This window comes from Ambystoma mexicanum, chromosome 4q (assembly GCF_040938575.1).
Source record: "Ambystoma mexicanum isolate Mex_15411 chromosome 4q, UKY_AmexF1_1, whole genome shotgun sequence".
NCBI classification, from domain to species: Eukaryota; Metazoa; Chordata; class Amphibia; order Caudata; family Ambystomatidae; genus Ambystoma; species Ambystoma mexicanum.
In genome coordinates this window covers 617,727,974-617,754,306 of record NC_090928.1, presented here as the reverse complement: position 1 = coordinate 617,754,306, position 26,333 = coordinate 617,727,974, and positions in this window count along the sequence as shown.

Sequence of the window (26,333 nt, the reverse complement as noted above, 5' to 3'; positions counted from 1 at the left end):
GGTGTAAATCCGTCCAGTTGTTTTTTTTAAATGAACAAAATGTAAGGCACAAACATGTGTGATATCTGTGGCCGCTCTGTGGACACACTTCCCTGTTCGCTCCACGGACAGGACACCGATTGGAAAACCGGCTTGCGTCATGTCCGTGGACACGCAACGTGTTGTCTGTTTGGCTGGGATGAGGTGTGAGGTGCATCAAATTGTTTCGATGCACCCGCCATGTTGGATGCGCGGACATGCGCTGGAAGGAAGAATAAATCCAATTTTGGGGAGTGTGTTGGTGTGTACGAGTGCTTGGAGAAGGTGGGGGAGTAAGAGATGGGTGAAATGCTGTATTTGTGTAGGTGGGAGAAGGCTGTGATGTGTTCATGATGTCTGCATTTCACCCAAGAATCTAGGCCCTTGCCACAACCCCCGCAGCATAACTCTACAATGCTACCAAACATTTTGATTGTGGATGTGGGCTACTTAGGGGATATGTTTTCAAAAATGTGAGTACTGATTTCTGTGGTGCTTGGAGATGGGAGAGTCTGACATGAAGTAAGGGTTGCAAGGAAGGACCTGGTGCTTGTATTGGAGACTGAAGGGAAGCGGGGAGATGTTGTGTGTCTTGCTTTACATCACTGTACGTAGTTGTAGATGATGTGATAGATATGACTGCACCTGTGCATAGTTGAATGCTGTTGTGAAATCTAGAATGGACTGGGCAACCAGATGGAATGAGAGAGCTGTCTAGATTGGCAGAACAGTTGTAGAGGCAGTGGTGTTGTTTCAGCTGGGAGCCTTTCAAATGATATTGGCTATCTGTCTGCATAAATAAAGATGCATGTACTCAGACTGGCTGTGTGTAATTTTATGACACACTAGAAAGCCTTTTCCATAATTATACTGTTATTTCTCCCATCCTTTAACATGAAATGACACTTTGTTAGATAGCTGTGTGTGTTGTGTCTGATTACTAATATAGTCATTTGTAAAGGAAGTTGAAATGATAGAATGTATGTGAAATATGCAGAATGTACAGAAAGGAAATTTTATATACATTTTATGCACTATAATGCATTAAATGCTATCATGGTTGTAATTTGGTTAAATATGTGTCAGTGGTTACAGAAATGATAGAATGAATGAAGAAAATAATAGTTTGCACATTGCAGTTAATAATATGGGTAAATAAAAATTTGGAGAGCAGACAACTTTGCAAGTGACAGTTGATCATAGCAGATGGGAGAAATGACAGTAAGCTTGTTTTACAGGTTGCTCAGGGTAAGTCGCAGTTACTCTGTTTATATGCATTTATAGAAGAGATGTACATGTACCATACATGGCAATCCTCCTGATTTCGGTGCGAGACTCCTGATTTTTCCATGAAAAATATAATTTTTTTCACGTTCTCCTGCTGAAAATGCATCTCTGCCCAATGCATTGTTATGACACAAGTGTTGTCTCCCGATTTTTTGGAGGAAATGTCCCTTCCAGGTGGGTCGGAATGTTGACATGTAGGATGTACCGTGCAAAAAATATTCATACCTGTACTTTGTGTTCATGCATGTGGATGTGCATGAATCTGCAAGTAGAAATGTTGAAGAGTTTACTAGTAGTTGCTGTAAGTGCTTTGCAGTTACAGAGCAATTGTACTCAGAGTGATTAACAGTACATCTAAAGTGCTGAATCGTGATGATGGAGTTTGATGTAGAGGTCTTGCATGTCATTGGTGGATGGTTTTGTGACTGCTTAACAGTAGCCAATGAGGGAATGGTGCAGAGAGTGAAGTGGAAAGGGTAGAAGGGCTGCCCCAGTGTTACTTACACGCTCCGCGTACAGCGGAGCTGTTCGCAGACAGAACATGCACATCCATGGCTTCCGAGCATGAAATGGGAGTGTATTTTGAGGATTAGCCAATTAGGTGTTGAGGTTCTGCTTCATATTGAGAGAGGCTGTGTGTAGTGAAGATGGCAAATGTGGAGAAAGTCAGGGTGGTGGTGCTTGGAGATATGTTTGTGAATGGTTTGGAGCAGTATGCAAAATGTAGGAATGTGGGAAACAATTTTGATGTAAAAGGAGTGGAGGTGTTGTGGAGCACTGTGCCTGGTTTCAATTTGCAGGCAATGGTAGAAGTTTGCCAAGATATGGCTAGGGTTAACAGTCCACATGTAGTTGTCCTGCACTGTGGTGCTTTGCATTTGGGCTATGTCAGTGCAGCTACTTTGTTAAAAGATTTAGAAAACTTGGTTCAGGCAGTAATGAAACTACTTCCAAATGCCAAGGTAATTTTTTCCAGTTTGGGAACTAGGGCAATATGGGACAATAGTTTTATTTTTTGTCCACAGCAAAATATTGGTAGGTGTTTAATCAAATGAGGCATGTTTGCTTTTATGCTTAGAGCTGGCATGTTCTTTTGCAACAATGACAACATTAACTCTGGTAATGTTGATTAATTTAAAAAAGATGGCATGTCTATATCTTTTATGGGCAATACCATGCTGTTTTGGAACATAAGGGTTGCTTTAGAGAAGCTAATGTCAAGATTTTTGGAGGAAAATAAGGAGAAAAAAACAAAATAATACAAAATAAAAGGTGTTTCTGAAGCATCTGCAAAAAAACCCCAAAAAAGTTTCTTTTCAGAGCCAACCTCAAGGGGGAAATGGGGCACACTATTTCAATTTTAATTCCCCATGCTACGATTTTACGATTTGTCCGCGGATACTGCGGTTGTTCGCGGACAGCGCGTATTAAATGCAGGATTTTTGAGGTTGAGAGGGATGCAAATGAGATGTAGCACAGCACGGGATTGGTCAATAGGGTTTACTGGGTGTGATGAGTGAGCAGAGAGTTTGTTAGAACGCCTTTTTCCTGAGAGGAGAGGAGATAGCTATGGCTGTGTGTTTCAGAAAGCAGATTGTCTGGATTTTGGGAGATTCGTGGATTAATTGGTTGGAGGTGCATGCAGATCGCTGCTGAGTGGCTGTACATCTTGTATTCCCTCATGTGGAAGAGCACTGGCATGGAGTGCGTGGAACGAAGTGACTGGATTTGGTACCTCTTTGTGGTACTTTGGTGACACAGTGTCATCCAGACATTATTATTATTCATTGTGGAGGGAACAGTTTAGGACATGTGTCTGGAATCTCTTTTGCAATTTGCAATGAAAGAAGGACTTGGGAAAGTCATGAACATGTATCCAAACTCCAGAGTACTTTTTTCCCGTATTGTGCAGAGACAAATGTGGCTGCGTTCTTCTTCATTTGGTCCACAAATGGAGAAAGCAAGGCACAATGTTAACAAGGCTGTCTGTGCCTTTTTGAGAGATGTTGGTATGTCCTCTTTTCACAATGAAAACATTAAGTTACGTAGTACACACATTTTTCGCAGAGATGGAGTACATCTTACTTATGCCAGCAATCAGATTTTTCTGCGAAATATACAAAATGCATTGCAACCTTTTTTGGAATTACAGCAATCCATTTTGCAGCAGGTGTTGACTGCCCATTTGAAGTTTTGAAACACAAAAAAACACCACAAAAAGGCTCTTTTCAGAGCCACCACTTCCTCCCAGCGAAAAGTGCAAAGGTTGTGACAGGGCAGCACCGCAAAGAATTTAGAGGTCCGCAGACATCCGCGCTGTCCCCGAACATTTCGAACACCAAGAAAGGGCTCCAAAAATTCCAAAAAGTATGCGGATCGCCAGTGACATAGGGCCTCATCACGATTTGGGCGTTACCGCCGGTGGTATTACTGCCGGCAGTATTAGCCCTACCGCTGAACTCCCTCGCGCTAATAGCACCGGATCACGAGTTTGGCAGTAATGTTAATCCCCATTCCCCATTGAGTCCATTCGGGAATGCCCCATTCCCCATTGGGCTCAATGGGGAATTTTCACTCTCTTACCGCCGGCGGATTTCCCGCCGGCGCTAATAGCGCAAATTTTCAGCGGATTTCCACCCAGCTCAGAGCTGGGGCGAAATCCGCCGAAGCCCTGATTTGGCGGACCCTTAAATCCGGCGATAATAGCGCGACCGCCGGATTTAAGGGTTACCGCCAAAGTCGTGATGAGGCCCATAGTGTGGGACATGTGCACAGGTGAACCTTCCCAGGAAAATACCTTGGATTGCTGAGAAAAACACTTTTTAGGTATCCGGGGGCCCGGGCAGTGTTCGTTATGCTTAGCGCCGGGGCGGTCACATGATGACGGCAAGGACACGTTGGCGAATGGGACGGCTGTCCGTAGGACACCAAATGCATGGGGTCAGGTCTACGCATGCGTGCGGGTGTTCTACGGACAGTGTTTCAGTCCCAACTAATTAAAAGTCTGACACACGTGCGACGGACAGTTCGGACAGGCACGAGGTTCGTAGGGGCAAGGGTTTGCTAGGCATGCACCTGGGTGCTCTACGGACAGTGTTCAGGTCCCTGAACAAAACAAATGTGCGTCAGAACTTTGCACACAAGTAGACGGGCTATGCGTTCTACAGACATATTCATTCTTTTTACGGATAATGCGAACAGGGGAAATGCTCTTAGGACACTTTACTTTGCATAGTTATGAACATGCAGACGTCTTTAGTGTTCTGCGGACACCCTAATTTTCACTACGGCCAATTCGAACAGGTATAGTGTCCTTAGGACACCCCCATTTTGGTTAATTACGGACAGGCGGACATCTTGTGTGTCCTAAGGACACCTCTATTTTGGTTAATTGAGGACATCCCGGACAGCTGCGCTGTCCGCGGACACTCTAACTGCCTTTTTAAAAAAAAATAAGACACAGAGGAATATACTAACAACACTCTTACAGGCTGATTCATGGAATTAATGTGCGCTGAAATTTCCAGCGTAAGCGTGCGAAAGCGTACGAATCGCACAGTGCACATAACCTGCGCACAGTGTTATGGAGAATTCTCTGTAAAGGCTAATTTCCCAAACCTAGTGACTCCCCCAGCAGCTCTGCTGGATTTTTTGGGGTTTATTTTTTTCTCCTGCTAAGAGTGAGACTCTTTACTCTCACTCTTAGACATAATTTGAGGTGTTCCTTTATCTTTCCAAGTGTTTTATGGGCTATGGGGTCTTTTACTCTATAGGGTCTCATGTGTTTTTGATATGGGTTACACAGCACCCTCCGTGCCGTAACCCAGGGGTGTCGTAGCGACCCCCCAACATAGACTCCATACCCTGGGACTGACTACTGTCTCCCAGGGCATGTAAAGCCACCATTGGCTTTACTAGTCCCAAATTATGAACAGAAACCAGTACAAACCATCATATTGTGGACGTACTGGTCGGGGCAATTCGATTGCCACGGGGTATGTTGTTCGAGGGGGCACGTCTCCGTCCCCCCTGATCGAGTTTTGGCTGGTGGCAGTGGATACTACTTTTTATATTCAACCACGAATATATCTCTATGGGATTTTCCCATTGTTCGAGGCTACCAACTTTAATTATTTAATTCTCATAGCCTCGAACATACTTTTTTCCCTCCCTTTTTTATAACTTATTAGAGTGCCATCTTATGTTAAGCGCTCACCTCTGTCTGAAAATAAGTGGTGTTTCTCACTAAGACGTGTCTAATAAGTAATTAGGGTTGTATATATATGATAGTGACTGTGTGCTGAATTTACTTACCTCTTTTGTGCTAGTGTAATTTATAAGTGTGTCTTTAAATAAATAATTATATACTTTTACACCAAAGCTCTGGTCAGTGTTTGCTTGTGCTACTGTGTCTCTGTACCTATTGTGTATACTCTACATACTGCCTAACTCTTCTTGAGGGAAGTCTGACTGCACAGCCACAGCTACCAAGTGAATCTGTGTGGTACAGACTGCTACCAAGTGGGTTTACTGCCAAACACCTGTAGTCCTAAATCTTTTGCAGTGTTCCCTAAGGGAACTGCACAGGTTTCTGCCTAACACACAGCGATTCATGGAAGTCCGTGCGCGTGTAAATCCCTGGATGTGCGCTAAAAATCTGCATGGAGCACGCTGCTCACACGTCTCCAAACAGCGTGCGCTAAGCGCACAGCGAAAGCGCACAAAGCGCAGCGCACACAACAAAAGTAGGCGGAACAGGGGGCGTAACACACGGAATGGGGAACAACGTGTAAAAAAATGGGGGCGTCACGGGGGAAGTACAGGAGGCAAATGCGCGGAACGCACACACGCGCATCTACAACACGTATTCATGGAATCGAACAGGGCTAATCCGTGCGCCAAAAAAGATGCCCTAATCTGGAAACACGTACGCCAGCAGGAAGCAGGCATACGTGGACCCGCGCAGCATAAAAGTGCGCACAACAAACAAGCTCAGACGCCAAGATGAATATACCATTCCTAGCAGCAGTGGTCGTGGGATACCGCAAGAGGAGGAGGATAGTCAGTCCCCGAATTTTTACACCCATAACCAGCCTTTTTGGGATGCCTGATGACCAGGTATATGGGAGGTGCAGGTTTCCACCTCACATAATACTCGACCTGGTGAGTGAGTGGGAGGATGACCTCACATCACCCACCCTGTGCTCCCAAACACTCAGCCCCCTGGAGAAGGTCTTCAATGTACTACACTTCTTGGCCACTGGATCATTTCAGCAGACAAGTGCTATAGTGGGGGGTGTCACAGGCCACGCAGTCACGCTGCCTACACCAGGTGTTGGCCATCATGACTGCACGCCCATCAGTCCACAGGCACATATACCTGCCCAGAACACCTGCAGAAAGGCAGGCTGCCGTCCAGGATTTCTATGGGGTGGCACAATTCCCCAAAGTGCTAGTTGCATTGATTGCACCCATGTGGCTCTATGCCCCCCCAGGGCATCTGAGCACATCTATAGAAACCGCAAGCACTGGCATTCCATCAACGTGCACGTAGTATGTGATGCCAAGGGAATCATCACCTCAGTATATATCAACTATCCAGGGTCCACCGACGACAGTTTCATTTACAGAATGTCAACCCTAGACCGGGACCTAGAAGCTGGGCAGCATGGCGATGCATGGCTGCTTGGTGAGTATAAATGCCACTGCACATGCATGCATGTCAGATACTGAGTAATGTCACAACCCCACTAATACCCATCACCACCTCCCCAGGGGACAGTGCCTACCCTCTGAGCACCCACATGATTATGCCAATTCGGAACCCCAACACGCCACCCGAGGTAAGATACAACACAGCCCATATTGCAACCCGGGGCATAGTGGAGCGCACATTCGGAGTGCTCAAGTCAAGCTTTCGCTCCCTTGACCGCTCTGGTGGGCAGCTGTTATATGCTCCCCCAGTAGTGTGCAGGATCATAGTGGCAGCATGTGTCCTGCACAACGTTGCAACACGCCGGGGCCTGCCAGTGGACATGGTGGTGCCCCCACATCCCCAACCACATGCACGCCCGCTGTGCATGGGAGGGGAACGGGCACGTGGTGAGGCAGCCCGTACGCAGCTGGAGGCTAATTACTTCACATAAAATCACACCCCTGTGGAGTGCACACAGCCCTGGCACATACCAGCTGACAATCAATGATGATGACATAAGGGACACTCAACTGTCACAACCATACCAGCCTGAGATTGGTCACCTGGAAATGTTACATTGTGTGCATCCCTACCTACCCAAACATCACCAATGCTGTGTCATCAAAAGACATACATCTATGCTGCTAAATTCATTACCCCCTTGCTAAATACAACATGAGAACAGCGCCATGTCACCCAACCCCTCCCCAGCTCCACCACCAAACACACCATGGCATGTCATGCAATGTGAAAGCAAAAAAAGCAATGCACAAGACCTGACATAAGTGTCACAAAGTACACTGTCCCTAATGGAAACTGCCCACACACAATATGTTCCCAGTAATGTATAACTAACAGCAAACATTACCAAATACTTACCACCAACACAATGCTGCAACACACCATGGAAAAATGCAAAAACATGACAGTACTAAGTTCAAGTAGTGGTAGTTTTACAACCTGAATACGCCAGCACATAGACCCCTTAAAACCGTAGAATGTTGCTGCAACACAAATGTTTAAGTGTACTGCATACAACATGAACTGCATCTGCAAAGTAGACGGCCTTGTGAAGACATGAGGAAGGAACCTGCAGATTAGGAGGATGACATGGATGCACAAGCACATATCAATACACTATGCAGTGTACAATACAACAACAATATCCACTAGAATGTCTACACAGTATTGACTACAGACTGCCCACACAGCTCATGGGATCCCAACGTCACTGTGTGATTCACTGTCACTTGGTCACACCCTTTGCAAGCCCATGGAAACGGGAAGCAGGAGGGGTGTGTGTCTCACAAACCCAAGCATCTAACCCAAACTCAGGATAAGCATGCATGTGCCCAGCTGGAATACAGTGGATGCCCACGGGAGCCACACAAGGCAACAGACTGTAAAAAGAAAAACATCAAAAATCAAAAATGGCCATGTGGAGGCCAGGGTGGGTGGGGGAGGCCACCCACGAGGTTCGAGGACAGGGTGCACACCAACACCCACCTGCGTGGATGTTGCGGAAAAAAAATACCTCCTTGGGATCATCGCTTGCACGGCTTTGCCATTGTTAGAGAACTGCTGTCGCTCTGCTCATCCTGCTGCATCAGGAGGTGGTGGCACTATGGGAGGCAGCCCACGCAAAGCCCTGGTATGGTCCTCCATGGCAGCAAGCATGTGGGTCTGGAAGGTCTGATTCTGGAGGATTAAAGTGCGGAGATCCCCATGCAGCACATCACGGGTTGCCTGCATTTCTGCACGCATGGCCTCGCGTGATGACCGGATCTCCTCACGTGTTGCATGCAGCTCAGCTGAGAGTGAACGTATGAGCTGCTCCAGCTGCTGTTCTGCCCTTAAATTACTGGAAGCCTCAAGTGCAGCCAGAGTCTGCCTGAGGTTATGTAGTTCTACCCTCAGGGTTTCCCTGTGGCCCTGGGACTCTATTGATATGGATTCACGCAGTCTCCAGTTCCGCCCGTCTGTCCCTGTTGGACGCCAACATGTCTTCCCTGTGTGATTGGCAAATGGAGTCTGTTGCCTGCTGTTGTTGCTCCATCTGCCTTTCACGGGGGATAATGGAAGTGGCCACCCTCTTCATTGCCTGAGCCATCATTTCTACTGATGCTGCCTGTTGGGTTGCCATACTGTACATGGAGTTTTCCCATAAAGTGTTGCCTGGTGGGGCACGGCCACCGCGTTGACGGGCACCACACCTGTTTGGGGCAAGGCGATCTGCACCTTGCTGTGCTGGTACTGCCTGAGGCTGCAGGACTGCATTTCCCCTCTGATCTGCTGGCCCAGGAACAGGATCAGATGCTGTGGAGTGTGACCCTGCATCTGTAACCGCCAAAGGCGGACCTACCAACACTGACATCCCCATCGAGGGTTCTACCCCTGGTCCAGGTGGGTTAGACAGAACAGAATCCCTGCCAGAAACACTTACCTGCGACTGCACATAAGTCTCATCATCCGACTCAGCACCTGAATAGAGGTCTGGGGAGGTGCACCCAGAGGCACCCCTGGACAGTATGGTCTGCAGTAACATTGGGTTTTCACCCACCACCACACCACGCCCCCCACTGGTGTTCAGTCGTGCCTGAGATTCCTCCTGGGTCTGCACCATCTCCTCAACCTCAACAGCACCAAGTGCGTCATCACCTGCAAAAACATGAAAGACAACAAATGGAAACAGGCATGAGCACCATAGCACACACATAGGCTGTGACAAGCCAGAGATCCAGTACATGAATTACACACGTTCCACACGACTATAACCCTGCCATGCATGCACTGTCAAAGAGTTGGAAGTGGAGTCAAAAAGGCAGACACTGGGGAGAGCAAGATGGATATGCAACACATTTGCAGCATGTTGGGTAGCACTGACATCACACATCAGGCTGTGAGTGGCATGTCCAATACACATACATGACACATGCCACCACACAGATGTCATGTAGCATAGCCACGGTAAATTACAAAACTACAGCAATATGTCAGTGAATGAGTACTGTCACACATCCATGTCACATCGACATGATGCGAAGATTGATGCTGAATAGTGTTGCAAAATATGCATGTGCCACACACTGAAACACATCCAGTGTCCAATAACACAGTCATTGTGGGCTGATCAATGGTTGGTCACTTTAACATTACAGGAAACATCTGTCATCTTCCAGATGAAAACAGGCCCTAATAAAAAATGTCTGCATCTCAGTACTCCATCGGCCTGAATGGTGTAATCATTAACATAACCAGGTAAAAGTAGTGGCCCAGTGTGGGCTGTAAACAATGACCGAAGCATATAACATATGTTGCAATAGGGCATAATAATGCATAGTAAAAATGGGAGAGTGGAAACAATCAGCCTGAATGAACACTTACAAAATCTGAACAATGTAGTTGCAAGATGACAGTTCAAGGTAAAGTGCACTAATGTGGGCGTAATTGGCAACTGTGGGCAGAAGGGATACAGTCATACCCCAATCAAAGGCACGTGAATGTATGAGAGGAAGCAAATGGGTGACCCATAACACTCAGGAGTGCACACCCTCACCTGGCACTCAATCAGAACCCGTCACCCAAACAACATACACATGGATTACACACACACGCATGGGCACTCACCGGACAATGCGTCGTAATCAGGTAGTTCTCCCACACCTTGGATCTGTTCCTCTGTGACGAAGGTCCCAGCAACAGACTCATTTTCAGTGAGTTTGTTGTCCTCTTGTGGAGACCCACCGCCAGTCACCAGAGTAGCGGCATGATTTGAGGCCAGCTTGTTCTTTGCTCTGCGTTTCAGGTCATTCCACCACTTGTAGCAATCATCAGCTGTGCGCCTCAAAAATCCAGGGGCACTTATGCGGTCCACGATGGTCTGCCAGTGTGCCCTACGTTGACCAGGTTTGGTCTTGCACCCTGCAGTCACTAACATTTCGCGGCTATGTGCCGACACATAGCTCACAAGTGCATCAAGTTCGGGGTCATTAATGCTAGGCTTCCTTGATGTGCCGGACTGTGTAGCCGTGTCTGGGGTCTCAGCCTCTAGTGCCAGAGCACCCTTCTTCCTCTTCTTCAAAGGTGGAGCTGAGCCTGAGTGGTTTGCGCTGCTCTGGTCAGTAGGGGCAGAAGCGCAGGTGGACTGGGTACTGGGAGTGTGCGAAGGCACAATGACCATAGGTCTTGGTGCAGGCATTGGCTGAAGTGTGATGTTGGCAGGGGCAACGTCAGTTTGATGGACCAGGACCGACACTGTCCCGGCTGGGAGACTCAGAGCTGGGGTGGATAGAGCTGCAGCTGCCCCTGCAGCCTCCCCACCCTGCCTACTTGGGGCAGCAGATGACATTGCTTTCCCAGATCCACGTGACCTGGTGACACCAACATGCACCGACACACGTGGCTTAGACTTGCTGACCTGGAAGTCAGCCTGGGAGTCATCCTGTGCCGGCTCAGGTGCCACAATGGGCTGGTCCCACAATGGCTGAGCTGGGATGGTGTCAGCCACGTTTCCCTCAACCAGGGGGGGGCATGGGTGTCCCTGATTGGTCCTCCACACATGGGGGTCTAGGGGCACCCTGTAAATCCTGGCCACGTCCCCTACTGCGCCCGCCATGCCCACCTTTTGGAGGTCGGCCACCTTTGCCTCCCTTACCGCTAGGTTGCCTCCCAACCATGGCACTGATGTTGTTGTGCGTATGGGAGTTGCAGTAAACAATTGTCCTCGGCAATTGGGGGCGAAAGGGGTCGGGTACTAGATGGAATTCGTACCCTAGCGCTCTAGCAAGGCTGTCTGTGACCCCTGGGGGAAGATGACAGGTCACGCAACGCACAGGCACCCCAAAAACAAAAAGTAACATGCATGCAATCCCTCGTAGACCACGTGTGTGGAAAAATGAGCCCGCACTACGCTGTGGCACCCAGAAACACAAAAACAAGCGTATGCGTGTCACACGCAGCCTACAATGACCTCTGAAGGGGTACGCGACACACGGGGAAAGCACAGTTGGTAAATGCGTGCGCGACTCACTGTCTGCCTGGAAAAATAACGTGAAAAAAACGTGCGTGTGCGCGTAGGCAACACCTCCGCCAAAAGAAGAACTGTACGCTGTCTGAGGAGACAGGACAAAAGAAGAAGTGAACGCTGTTTGAGGAAACAGGGCCAAAAAAAATAAAGAACGCTGTCAGAGGTAACAGGGAGTGCGAACTTGTAACACTGTGAAGTAATCGCGTGTGAACCGACAAGAAGTACAGAATTCACCCACTTGCTCTCCACAAAAAGCACGTACAAGGGAATGGGGTCCTACACGTACCTTTTAAAGCGGCCCACACGTACAGCGTCACGTAAACGAGTACGCGCTAAGGCCCTTTCCTCCAATTACATGAGCTGACACTCGGACGTGCAGTTTTTGGACGTGTACGATGAACATGCACCCGTGTTGATGGAAACACCCACGTGCGTCACGTCACTTACGCGCGTAGGCCCTTTCCTCGGATTACACGCAGCCACACGTGGAGGTGCAGTTTTTCCACACGCGCTGAACCAATATGCCCACGTCACGAGGGAAACGCCCACACGAGTCACGTCACAGAAGCGCTTACGCGCTAAGGGCCTTTGGTCCAATGAAACCGCGTACGTGTGCTGACGTGCCTACGCGTGAAGGGCCTTTCCTCGAATTACACGCTGACGTGCAGGATTTTCACGTGCCAAATCACTCCGTATCAAGCTGGCCACGCAACAACACACGGAAGACCACGCTCCTGCCCAGAAGGCCGAATTACTGCCACCCAGAGCCCCGAGCACGCTCCCACCTGCCATCTGCTGCTGCCTGACTGCCTGCTGCCCACGTGTCCTGCTATTTGCTTCCTGCACATCAGCCAGGGGTGCAGTTGCTGTGACCACCCCAGCTGGAACCGAAGACTCCCGACAGGGATACCATCGCTCCACAGCCCAGCCCCAGGACCCAGTTGCCCACCCACTCCTGCCTCTGGGGTTGCCATGTTGGGCACAACACCATCTGGCACTACTGGCAACCCCCAGCCAGAGAGGCAGAGGGCCACCAGCTTCAGTGCCAGGGAAGTTGGTGTCCTGGTGGAGCAAGTCCTGGGGCAGTATGATGCCCTCTTTGGAAGTTTGCGTGCTGACAATGAAGGACGGACCAGGATCTGGATGGACATTGTGACTCCCATCAACGCGGAGGGGGTGGCAGTCCACAATGTACACCATGTCAAGAAGCGCTGGGAGGACTTCAGGTCCAGGACCCTCAACAAGGCCCGGCGCCTCTTGAAGGCAGCGGATGCCAAGGGGCGACGGGGCCACCTGTCCGACCACCAGATGAAGGTCCTGGAACACATATGTTCAGCGCCCCACGTCCAGGTCCTTGAGAGGCAGACCCGTCTGGAGTTGAGCGGTAAGTGTACATGCATACTGATTGGACGCTGTGCGTGTGGTGGTGTGCCAGTAGTGTGCAGGTTGCACATGTGTTTTCGTAGGGCCATGTAGGGATGTGTATGAACAGGGGCGTGAGGCTGCCATATGTGAGTCCTCTTAGGTGTGAGACACATCGATGGTGTATGTGTTGGTAAGCATGCTGTGCAAATGCAGGTGTTGTAGCACACATGTTTGAATTTCTGTGTATGTACGTTGGCATGGTTGTGGTGTAACACATGGATGGTGGTTCCTGCTGCATGTATCTGCACTGTGTACATGTGCATGTGTGTGTATTTGACAAGTGTGAAACTTTGATGCAACATGGATGCAGGTGACACTGATATGTAGAAGGCTGAATGCCAGATGTGACATGTATGGCGATCGCATCACTGCGACAGTTGGAGGAGATGTAGACATGCATGTAATGTGGTGGTGTGTGTGCGTGTCTAGTGCACTCCCTGTGTTTCATGTGATGTCAGGCTCACCTTTGGCTGTTCATGCTGTTGTATGTGTATGGATGTTGCTGCCTGGTGCAATATTGCTGTGGAAATGCTCATGTGTGTGAGTTGAAATGACTTGTGTCGTGGAGTGTGATGCCATGTCTGAAGTTTGACACTGCCACTCATGTGCAACTGTCATGTGTGTATCAGTCCATTGTACAGTGCCCTGATGTCTGTGTTTTATCTCTCCCTGTCTGCAGTGTCAACTGATGAAGAGGGCGCAGAAGGTGCTGTGGAGCACAGTGGCAGGGATCGCACCACCAGCCGGAGACTCAAGGCCCGGCTCCCCTCCCTGATTGTCATCTCGTGGGGGAGTGAGGAATCTGGTGCCGCATCCCAGGCCACAGCTGCCGAGGGTAGGTCCAAGAGGCAGAGGTCAGAGGTGGACTCCTCGGCAGCAGAAGGGGCAGCTGAGACCCCACAGGGTCCAACGGAGGAAGATGGCATGGAGTCATCCAGGTTGGTGGGGGTTTGGTGGAGGAGGAGGCCACGGAAGGGACACACAGGGTCTGGAGGTGGGGCTTCCTCTGGTGCTAGTGGTGCAGTGCAGGGGAAGGGACAGGAGGCAGCACAGGCCGCCGCGGAGGTGCCTGTGTGTAATCCTGTCCCTGATCCTGTCACTGCATCATCTGGCACCAGCAGGGATGCCTACGTCCAGACCCGTTTTTAGGGAGGGGATGAGCGCCGGACAACTGGCCTTCCTGTCCATGCCGACGTGGCTATCCAGGACCGTGTTGAGCCTGTCCTGAGTGGGATAGCGTTGCGTCAACCGGGCCTGCGAGGTGACCTGCAGTCTTTTCGTGGAGAGACTGCACATCGTCTTGCATGCCTCTTTGACCACGTTGACCTACTGGGACGGGTCACCGGTGCTGGATTCCTCCGTGTGCTGGACCTTCTTGCGACCCCCTCCTCACCTGAACCCCCTACGCGCTCTTTGTCTTCACACGCGGCTGGCCAAGGCTACGTGAATCCTGCTCGCGTGTAAAATCCACACGCGCTCTTTGTCTTCAAGTGCGGCTGGCCAAGGCTGCGTGAATCCTGCCCGCGTGTAGAATCCACACGCGCTCTTAGTCTTCAGGTGCGGCTGGCCAAGGCTGCGCGAATCCTGCCCGCGTGTAAAATCCACACGCGCTCTTCGTCTTCAAGTGCGGCTGGCCAAGGCTGCGCGAATCCTGCCCGCGTGTAAATCCACACGCGCACGTTGTCTTCACACGCGGCTGGCCCAGGCTGCACGAATCCTGCCCGCGTGTAAATCTACACGCGCACGTTGTCTTCACACGCGGCTGGCCCAGGCTGCGCGAATCCTGCCCGCGTGTAAATCCACACGCTCCCGTTGTCTTCAAACGCTATTTTCTTCTAACTCCTGCATCTGTGGAATTAACAGAAGGATTGATCCCTAAAGTGGGAAGGAAGCCTTTCAAGGATCATTGGAAGTGACTTTGAACTGAACTTTGGACGCTATCCTGTGGTGAATTCAACCCGTATCTAGCGTGAGCCTCGTTCCGTTCGGGATAAGTCGCCCTTACTAATTTTCCCTTCCCTGTCGTTTTGTTCTTCATTTCAAATCCATCAAGAGACTTCTGGATTGTTCTACCCAGAGATACAGGTCAGTGTGATCATTCCTGTCATTATCTAATTCATCATACTCAGGTTGGAGCAATTATTCATGATACTTTAATTTGTCCTAGGCTGGATTACTATACCTTACCCACGCCCTTTCCAGTGATCCGTCGCTCTGCCTGTTTTATCAGCCAGAGGGTTGTATCATTTGGAAGGTCTTTGTTGACTTCACGACTATCAAGTCGGGTGAACAGGGATCCGGAAGACCCTACCTCCTGTATCCTTTTGAGTATTGTATCCTTTTCAGTTGATACTTTGGTACATTTCTGACAGAATCAGAAGCCATGGAGGGTACGGATCCTTTAACTGTTTTGACACAGTTGATCAACGATTTGAGAAACGAAATGGTTACTGCACAGGACATGTTACGGCACCGTATGGACGTTATGCAAGATGCCCTACATGGTAGTCCTCAGGGAGCACAGGCGCCGATGGCTACTGCATCTGGATCTGGGACTACGGCACCCCCACAGGAAACTATTAATGTGGTTATGCCCACTCAGTTTCCCTTGGCCCCTCCGGAAAGGTTCACGGGTGATCCCAAAACCTACAGAACCTTTGTAAATCAGTGCCGACTCCATTTTCTTTGCCGTCCTGCATCTTTTCCTGATCTAACCACAAAAGCAGCCTTCGTGCTTTCCCATTTAGGGGGCACAGCCGCTGCTTGGGCTAACCCTTTGTTGGAAACTAATAGCCCTTTGTTGTACGATTGTGACGATCTCTTGACTGCTATGAGTAAAGTCTTTGACATGCGTTACTCTACTCAAGCCACAGATCTAGAGTTGCTTAACCTACAACAGGGCAGCCAACCCCTTATGTCTTACGTTGCCCGGTTCAATCAACTGACGGCGGAAACCCAATGGCCTGACAGCAAGAAAACGGCTGTTTTTTACAAGGGTCTTTCTGAAGAACTGAAAGACGCCTTATCTACTGTTCCTGTGGTTCCTACGGGTTTCCCAGAGCTGCTCGATTTGGTTCTACAAATCGACGCCCGAAGGAATGCTCGAAAGGGAGAGAAAAAGCCCTTCATGCCAGTCTCGGGGCGGTCAGAGACACCAGCAGTCGTCTCTAACGACCCTGAACCCATGCAAATAGGCGCCGTGAGAGGCCGATTGTCCAATGCAGAACGGGAGAACCGAAGAAAAAACCACTTATGTATGTACTGTGGTTCTTCCGAGCATTTATTGGCAACATGTCCTAAAAAACCCGTCAAGCGTGCGGGAAACGCCAAAACTCGACATTAGCAGGAGTCCCTATGTCGAGTGTTTCATCGGACTCCAGTACCATTCCTAAACATGCACCTGTAATAGTTCAGGTGACGTTACATTGTGATGAGCGAGAAGTGGTTTCCAAGGCCATGGTTGATTCTGGAGCCACCAGCAATTATATAGACATCACCTATGCCAAGAACCATTCCTTACCCCTTGTAAACAAAAAAAGACCTGAAACGGTGAACACCGTGGACGGATCTGTTTTAGTTTCTGGTATGGTAACCCAGGAGACGGTACCGGTTCAGATGACGTTATCTAATAACCATTCAGAAGAAATCATCTTCGATGTTATTGCTGCTCCGCAGTACGAGATCATACTTGGTCTTGCATGGTTAACCCTTCACAATCCTGCTGTTGACTGGGTTTCGGGATCGCTCCAATATCCTTCGACTCATTGCAATGAACATTGCTTTACCAGTCAGGAGGTGTCAAATAAACAACACATATTGGCCTCTATGGTGGAGGAATCTGCTATCAGCGTTGTACATCGATGCGACAATATAATACCATGCGAATACGCTGATTATGCTGATGTCTTTGATAAAGGCCAGGCAGAACGATTACCTCCTCATCGACAGTACGACTGTCCTATCGAATTGATTCCTGGTGCCAAAATTCCTACAGGCCGTGTTTATTCTTTAACACCTAAAGAAGATGTCGTGTTAAAAGAATACATTGACAAAGCGCTAGCAACGGGCTTTATACGGCCCTCACAATCTCCTGCTGCATCTCCTCTATTCTTTGTTCCTAAGAAAGAGGGAGACCTCAGACCATGCATTGATTACAGGGCACTTAATGATATCACCATCAAAAACCAATACCCCTTACCACTAATAAACGTTCTGTTGGATCAGTTAGGCACTTCCAGTTACTTCACCAAATTGGACTTGCGAGGTGCATACAATTTGGTTCGCATTCGTGAAGGCGACGAATGGAAGACCGCTTTTAAGACACGGTATGGTCTTTACGAATATCTGGTGATGCCTTTTGGTCTGTGCAATGCTCCCGCCACATTTCAATTCTTCATGAATGACATATTCAGAGACATAATGGACCGATTTGTGGTTGTCTATCTGGACGACATTTTGATCTACTCATCATCTTTATCGGAACACGTCAGACACGTTTCTACAGTCCTACAAAGACTTAGGGAGAACCATCTTTATGTGAAAGCCGAAAAATGTGTCTTTCATTCACAGGAAGTGGAATTCCTGGGTTACGACATTACCAATCTAGGTGCTCGAATGAGTCGTTCCAAGGTAAAGGCCGTCTTGAACTGGCCAATTCCACATAACGTCAAGTCACTACAGTCTTTCTTGGGCTTTGCGAATTTCTATCGCAGATTTATCCATTCCTTTTCCAAAACAGTAGCTCCTTTGACGGCTTTAACTAGTTCCAAAGTACCTTTCTGTTGGAACCAACATGCCCAAGCAGCATTCGAAAAGCTGAAGGAAGCATTTACCACTGCACCCGTGCTTCAACATCCGGATACTGATCGCCAGTTTGTCGTTGAAGCGGATGCATCCAGTGTCGCTATTGGCGCAGTGCTCTCACAAGTTTGCACGGAAACCAAGGAGGAACACCCAGTGGCTTTCTTCTCTCGTAAACTCACCTCATATGAACGGAACTACACCGTTACTGAGCGGGAACTACTGGCTATCAAAGATGCCTTCCGAGAATGGCGTCATCATCTTCTTGGGGCCAAACAACAGGTGTTGGTGTACTCTGACCATAGAAATCTCCAAGCATTCAAATCCATGAAATGCCTTACGGCCCGTCAGGCCAGATGGCATGTCTTTTTTGCCCAATACGATTTCCAGGTCACCTATCGTCCTGCCCGAGAACATGTTAAGTCGGACGCTTTGTCCCGTATGAGTAAAGAGGCGCAGGAAGAAAAACAAGTACAGACCCAGCTGTTGGCAGATCATGTGATTTGTAGTTGTTCGGTTCAACCATCCTTAAAAACCGAAATACAAGAGTGGGTAAAAAACAATCCACAAGTAGTCCAGGATATGAATCTGGACGTGCATAACGGTTTACCATTCACACAAGGAGTGCTTTATCTACCAACTCCTTCAATGCGGAATAAAGCCCTCAAATGGAATCATGATTCCTTGATTGCAGCCCATCCTGGACGGAAGAAAACACTGGACCTGCTCAAAAGGTGGTGCTGGTGGCCATCCATGGCAAAAGACGTTATAAACTACGTATCTTCTTGTTCTGTATGTATCCAATGTAAAAATACACCTGGTAAACCAGTGGGCTTACTCCAATCCCTGCCTGTCCCTACCAAACCATGGGACATGATATCTATGGACTTTGTGGTGGAACTCCCCCCAAATCAGGGATATGATACCCTATGGGTCGTAGTGGATTATTTCACTAAATTGGCCCTATTTATTCCTTGTATTGGTTTACCAACTGCTACTGTTCTGGCTGAACTGTTCATCCAACATATATTTCGTTTCTTTGGTCTACCGTCAGTAATCATTACTGACAGGGGCTCGCAGTTTGCGTCACGCTTTTGGAGAGCTTTAACATCTGCATTACTAATTGATGATAGCATGTCCAGCGCTTATCATCCTCAAACCGACGGACAGACTGAAAGGGTCAATTGTACTATGGAACAATATCTGCGGTGTCTGTGTTTGCAATACCAATCGGATTGGCTCACGGTACTGCCGGCGGCTGAATTTGCCTATAACAACTCTTATCATAGTGCCATAGGCACTTCACCGTTCTATGCTCTCTATGGACAACACCCCCGATCAATACCTCTGGATTCCGGTCTATCCCTGGACACGCCTGCCGCAGGCCGTACTCTTCGTGATCTGAAGAGATTACAAAGAAAGGTGAAGCAGCAATTGGAGCAGGCTAAACGACGTGACAAGTTCTATGCCGATGCTCATAGGGTATCCGCACCTGTCTATAAGGCTGGGATGAAAGTCTGGCTATCCACTAAGAACTTAAGGATTCCAGGCAAAAAGAAATTGTTGCCTAGATACATCGGTCCGTATGAAGTGCTCCATGTTCTTAATCCTGCTGCTGTACGTCTGGCTTTGCCACAACGATGGCGGGTGCATCCTGTATTCCACGTCTCGCTCATTAAGCCGTTCTCTGACACTACTAGACTGCCTGTACGGCCTGTTGCTATTTCTGTGCGGGGGTCTGATGAGTACGAGGTACAGGACATACTGGATATGAAACTCCGTTCTGGTAGACCATATTATCTGGTGGACTGGAAGGGCTATGGTCCCGAAGATAGGTCCTGGGAACCTCTTTCCAACATACATGCTCCTGCTTTATTGAAGCGCTTTCACACAAGAAGGGGAGAGGTTGTCCCTTTGGGGGATGGCACTGTCATGCATGCTGGACGCTACGCTCGTAGGACAGCGAGACCGTTCTACTCCAAATGGAGGCTATTCGATACGTTACCGGGAAAACGACGTTTACACTTTTCACGTCGCTAACTTCACGTGACTTTTGCTTCGTCACGTGAACTACGGTATTACGTATTTAAGCAGCGTAGAAACTTCACTCGCTGCTTCTGATCGTCTCTATTGGCGTTGTGTAGCTGAACCTCTGATCTACTTCCTGGCATAATCCTACAGCTACTTTTGGGCCTTCGATAGCGTGTGTTCCGCCACACGCTGATTCCTGGAGCTATCCCTTCGCGTGATAATGCACACGCGTTCTCTGTCTTCAATTGCGGCTGGCCAAGGCTGCGTGAATCCGGCCCGCGTGTAAAATCCACACGCGCTCTTTGTCTTCACACGCGGCTGGCCAAGGCTACGTGAATCCTGCTCGCGTGTAAAATCCACACGCGCTCTTTGTCTTCAAGTGCGGCTGGCCAAGGCTGCGTGAATCCTGCCCGCGTGTAGAATCCACACGCGCTCTTAGTCTTCAGGTGCGGCTGGCCAAGGCTGCGCGAATCCTGCCCGCGTGTAAAATCCACACGCGCTCTTCGTCTTCAAGTGCGGCTGGCCAAGGCTGCGCGAATCCTGCCCGCGTGTAAATCCACACGCGCACGTTGTCTTCACACGCGGCTGGCCAAGGCTGCGTGAATCCTGCCCGCGTGTAGAATCCACACGCGCTCTTCGTCTTCAAGTGCGGCTGGCCAAGGCTGCGCGAATCCTGCCCGCGTGTAAATCCACACGCGCACGTTGTCTTCACACGCGGCTGGCCCAGGCTGCGCGAATCCTGCCCGCGTGTAAATCTACACGCGCACGTTGTCTTCACACGCGGCTGGCCCAGGCTGCGCGAATCCTGCCCGCGTGTAAATCCACACGCTCCCGTTGTCTTCAAACGCTATTTTCTTCTAACTCCTGCATCTGTGGAATTAACAGAAGGATTGATCCCTAAAGTGGGAAGGAAGCCTTTCAAGGATCATTGGAAGTGACTTTGAACTGAACTTTGGACGCTATCCTGTGGTGAATTCAACCCGTATCTAGCGTGAGCCTCGTTCCGTTCGGGATAAGTCTCCCTTACTAATTTTCCCTTCCCTGTCGTTTTGTTCTTCATTTCAAATCCATCAAGAGACTTCTGGATTGTTCTACCCAGAGATACAGGTCAGTGTGATCATTCCTGTCATTATCTAATTCATCATACTCAGGTTGGAGCAGTTATTCATGATACTTTAATTTGTCCTAGGCTGGATTACTATACCTTACCCACGCCCTTTCCAGTGATCCGTCGCTCTGCCTGTTTTATCAGCCAGAGGGTTGTATCATTTGGAAGGTCTTTGTTGACTTCACGACTATCAAGTCGGGTGAACAGGGATCCGGAAGACCCTACCTCCTGTATCCTTTTGAGTATTGTATCCTTTTCAGTTGATACTTTGGTACAATTCTGACACCCTGTTATACATGTTCCCCTCTCCAATCGCGTGTGAAACTTCCCGCACACCCCAGGAATACATGTACCCCACTGGCACAGTGCCTATCGCGTGTGAAACTTCCCGCGGACCCCTGTTGTATACATTCCACTCTACAATCGCGTGTGAAACTTCCCTTGAACCCCTGTTATACACGTTCCCCTCTCCAATCGCATGTGAAACTTCCCGCCCATCCCAGGAATACACGTACCCCACTCGCACTGGGCATTTCGCATGTGAAACTTCACACGCACCCCAGGAATACACGTACCCCACTGGCACAGGGCCTATCGCGTGTGAAACTTCCCACGCACCCCAGGAATATACGTACCCCACTCGCTCAGGGCATTTCGCTTGTGAAACTTCCCGCGAACCACTGTTATACACATACCCCAGTCGCACAGGGCATTTTGCCTGTGAAACTTCCCGCGCACCCCAGGAATACACGTACCCCACTCGCACAGGGCATTTCGTGTGTAAAATTTCCCACAAACCCCTGTTATACACGTTCCCCTCTCCAATCGCGTGTGAAACTTCCCGCGCACCCCAGGAATACACATACCCCACTCGCACAGGGCATTTCGCTTGTGAAACTTCACGCGCACCCCTGTTATACACGTTCCCCTCTCCAATCGCGTGTGAAACTTCCCGCACACCCCAGGAATACACGTACCGCACTCGCACAGGGCATTTCGCGGGTGAAACTTCACGGGCACCCCAGGAATACACATAACACATTGGCACAGGGCCTATCGCGTGTGAAACTTCCCACGCACCCCAGGAATACACGTACCCCACTCGCTCAGGGCATTTCGCTTGTGAAACTTCCCGCGAACCACTGTTATACACATACCCCAGTCGCACAGGGCATTTTGCGTGTGAAACTTCCCGCGCACCCCAGGAATACACGTACCTCACTCGCACAGGGCATTTCGTGTGTGAAACTTCCCGCAAACCCCTGTTATACACGTTCCCCTCTCCAATCACGTGTGAAACTTCCCGCGCACCCCAGGAATACACATACCCCACTCGCACAGGGCATTTCGCTTGTGAAACTTCACGCGCACCCATGTTATACACGTTCCCCTCTCCAATCGCGTGTGAAACTTCCCGCGCACCCCAGGAATACACGTACCGCACTCGCACAGGGCATTTCGCGTGTGAAACTTCACGGGCACCCCAGGAATACACATAACCCATTGGCACAAGGCCTATTGCTTGTGAAACTTCCTGCGTACCCCAGGAATACACGTACCCCACTCGCACAGGGCATTCGCATGTGAAACTTCCCACGAACCCCTGTTATACACGTACCCCACTTACATAGGGCATTTCACGTGTGAAAGTTCCCGCGAACCCCTGTTATACACGTTCCCCTCTCCAATCGCGTGTGAAACTTCACACGCACCCCAGGAATACACGTACAGGGCCTATCGCATGTGAAACTTCCCGCGCACCCCAGGAATACATGTACCCCACTCGCACAGGGCATTTCGCGTGTGAAACTTCCCGCAAACCCCTGTTATACACATACCCCACTCACACAGGGCATTTCACGTGTGAAACTTCCCGCAAACCCCTGTTATACACGTTCCCCTCTCCAATCGCGTGTGAAACTTCCCGCGCACCCCAGGAATACACGTACCGCACTCGCACAGGGCATTTCGCATGTGAAACTTCACGGGTACCCCAGGAATACACATAACCCATTGGCACAAGGCCTATTGCGTGTGAAACTTCCCGCGTACCCCAGGAATACACGTACCCCACTCGCACAGGGCATTCGCGTGTGAAACTTCCCACAAACCCCTGTTATACACGTACCCCACTCACATAGGGTATTTCGCGTGTGAAAGTTCCCGCAAACCCCTGTTATACACGTTCCCCTCTCCAATCGCGTGTTAAACTTCACACGCACCCCAGGAATACACGTACCCCACTGGCACAGGGCCTATCGCCTGTGAAACTTCCCGCGCACCCCAGGAATACATGTACCCCACTCGCACAGAGCATTTCGCGTGTGAAACCTCCCGCAAACCCCTGTTATACACATACCCCACTCACACAGGGCATTTCACGTGTGAAACTTCCCGCAAACCCCTGTTATACATGTTCCCTTCTCCAATCGCGTGTGAAACTTCCCGAACACCCCAGGAATACACGTACCCCACTCGCACAGGGCATTTCGCATGTGAAACTTCCCGCGGACCCCTGTTGTATACATTCCCCTCTCCAATCGCGTGTGAAACTTCCCGCGCACCCCAGGAATACACTTCCCCCACACGCACAGGGCATTTCACGTGTGAAACTTACCGTGCACCCCAAAAATACACGTACCCCACTGGCATAGGGCCTATCGCGTGTGAAACTTCCCACGCACCCCAGGAATACACGTACCCCACTCGCACAGGGCATTTCGCGTGTGAAACTTCCCGCAAACCCCTGTTATACACGTACCCCACTCGCACAGGGCATTTCGCATGTGAAACTTCCCGCGAACCCCTGTTATACACGTTCCCCTCTCGAATCGCGTGTGAAACTTCCCACGCACCCCAGGAATACATGTACACACCTCGCACAGGGCATTTTGCGTGTGAAACTTCACGCGCACGCCAGAAATACACGTACCCCACTCGCACAGGGCATTTTGGTGTGAAATCTCCTGCGAACCCCTGTTATACACGTACCCCATTCGCACAGGGCATTTCGCGTGTGAAACCTCCAGCAAACCCCTGTTATACACGTTCCCCTCTCCAATCGCGTGTGAAACTTCACGCGCACCCCAGGAATACACGTACCCCACTCGCACAGGGCCTATCGCATGTGAAACTTCCTGCGCACCCCAGGAATACATGTACCCCACTCGCACAGGGCATTTCACTTGTGGAACTTCACGCGAACCCCTGTTATACACATACCCCACTCGCACAGGGCATTTCGCATGTGAAACTTCCCGTGAACCCCTGTTGTATACATTCCCCTCTCCAATCGCGTGTGAAACTTGCTGCGCATCCCAGGAATACACGTACCTAACTCGCACAGGGCATTTCGCGTGTGAAACTTCCCGCGCACCCCAGTAATACACGTACCCCACTGGCACAGGGCCTATCGCGTGTGAAACTTTTCGCGAACCCCTGTTATACACGTACCCCACTCGCACAGGGCATTTCGCGTGTGAAACTTCCTGCGAACCCCTGTTATTCACGTTCCCCTCTCCAATCACGTGCAAAATTCCCCACGCACCCCAGGAATACACGTACCCCACTCGCACAGGGCATTTCGCATGTGAAACTTCCTGCACACCCCAGGAATACGTGTACCCCACTCGCAGAGGGCATTTCACTTGTGAAACTTCCCGTGAACCCCTGTTATACATGTACCCCACTCGCACAGGGCTTTTCACGTGTGAAACTTCCCGTGAACCCCTGTTGTATACATTCCCCTCTACAATCGCATGTGAAACTTCCCGCACACCCTAGGAATACACGTACCCCACTCGCACAGGGCATTTCGCGTGTGAAACTTCCCGCGTACCCCAGTAATACACGTACCCCACTCGCACAGGGCATTTCGCGTGTGAAACTTCCTGCGAACCCCTGTTGTATACATTCCCCTCTCCAATCGCATGTGAAACTTCCCGCGCACCACAGGAATACACATACCCCACTCGCACAGGGCATTTCGCGTGTCAAACTTCCCGCGCACCCCAGGAATACACGTACCCCACTCGCACAGGGCATATCGCGTGTGAACCTTCCTGAGAACCCCTGTTATACACGTACCCCACTCGCACAGGGCATTTCGCGTGTGAAACTTCCTGCAAACCCCTGTTATACACGTTCCCTCACCAAGCGCGTGTGAAACTTCCCGCGCAACCCAGGAATACACATACCCGACTCGCACAGGGCATTTCGCATGTGAACATTCACGCGCACCCCAGGAATACACGTACCCCAATGGCACAGGGCCTATTGCGTGTGAAACTTCCCGCGTACCCCAGGAATACACGTACCCCACTCGCACAGGGCATTCGCGTGTGAAACTTCCCACAAACCCCTGTTATACACATACCCCACTTGCACAGGGCATTTTGCGTGTGAAAGTTCCCGCAAACCCCTGTTATACACGTTCCCCTCTCCAATCGCATGTGAAACTTCATGCGCATCCCAGGAATACACGTACCCCACTGGCACAGTGGCTATCGCGTGTGAAACTTCCCGCGCACCCCAGGAATACACGTACCCCACTTGCACAGGGCATTTCGCGTGTGAAACTTCCCGCGAACCCCTGTTATACACGTTCCCCTCTCCAAGCGCATGTGAAACTTCATGCGCACCCCAGGAATACACGTACCCCACTGGCACAGGGCCTATCGCGTGTGAAACATCCCGCGCACCCCAGGAATACACGTACCCCACTCGCTCAGGGCATTTCGCTTGTGAAACTTCCCGCAAACCCCTGTTATACACGTTCCCCTCTCCAAGCGCATGTGAAACTTCCCGCGAACCCCTGTTATACACATACCCCACTCGCACAGGGCATTTTGCGTGTGAAACTTCCTGTGCACCCCAGGAATACACGTACCCCACTCGCACAGGGCATTTCGTGTGTGAAACTTCCCCCAAACCCCTGTTATACA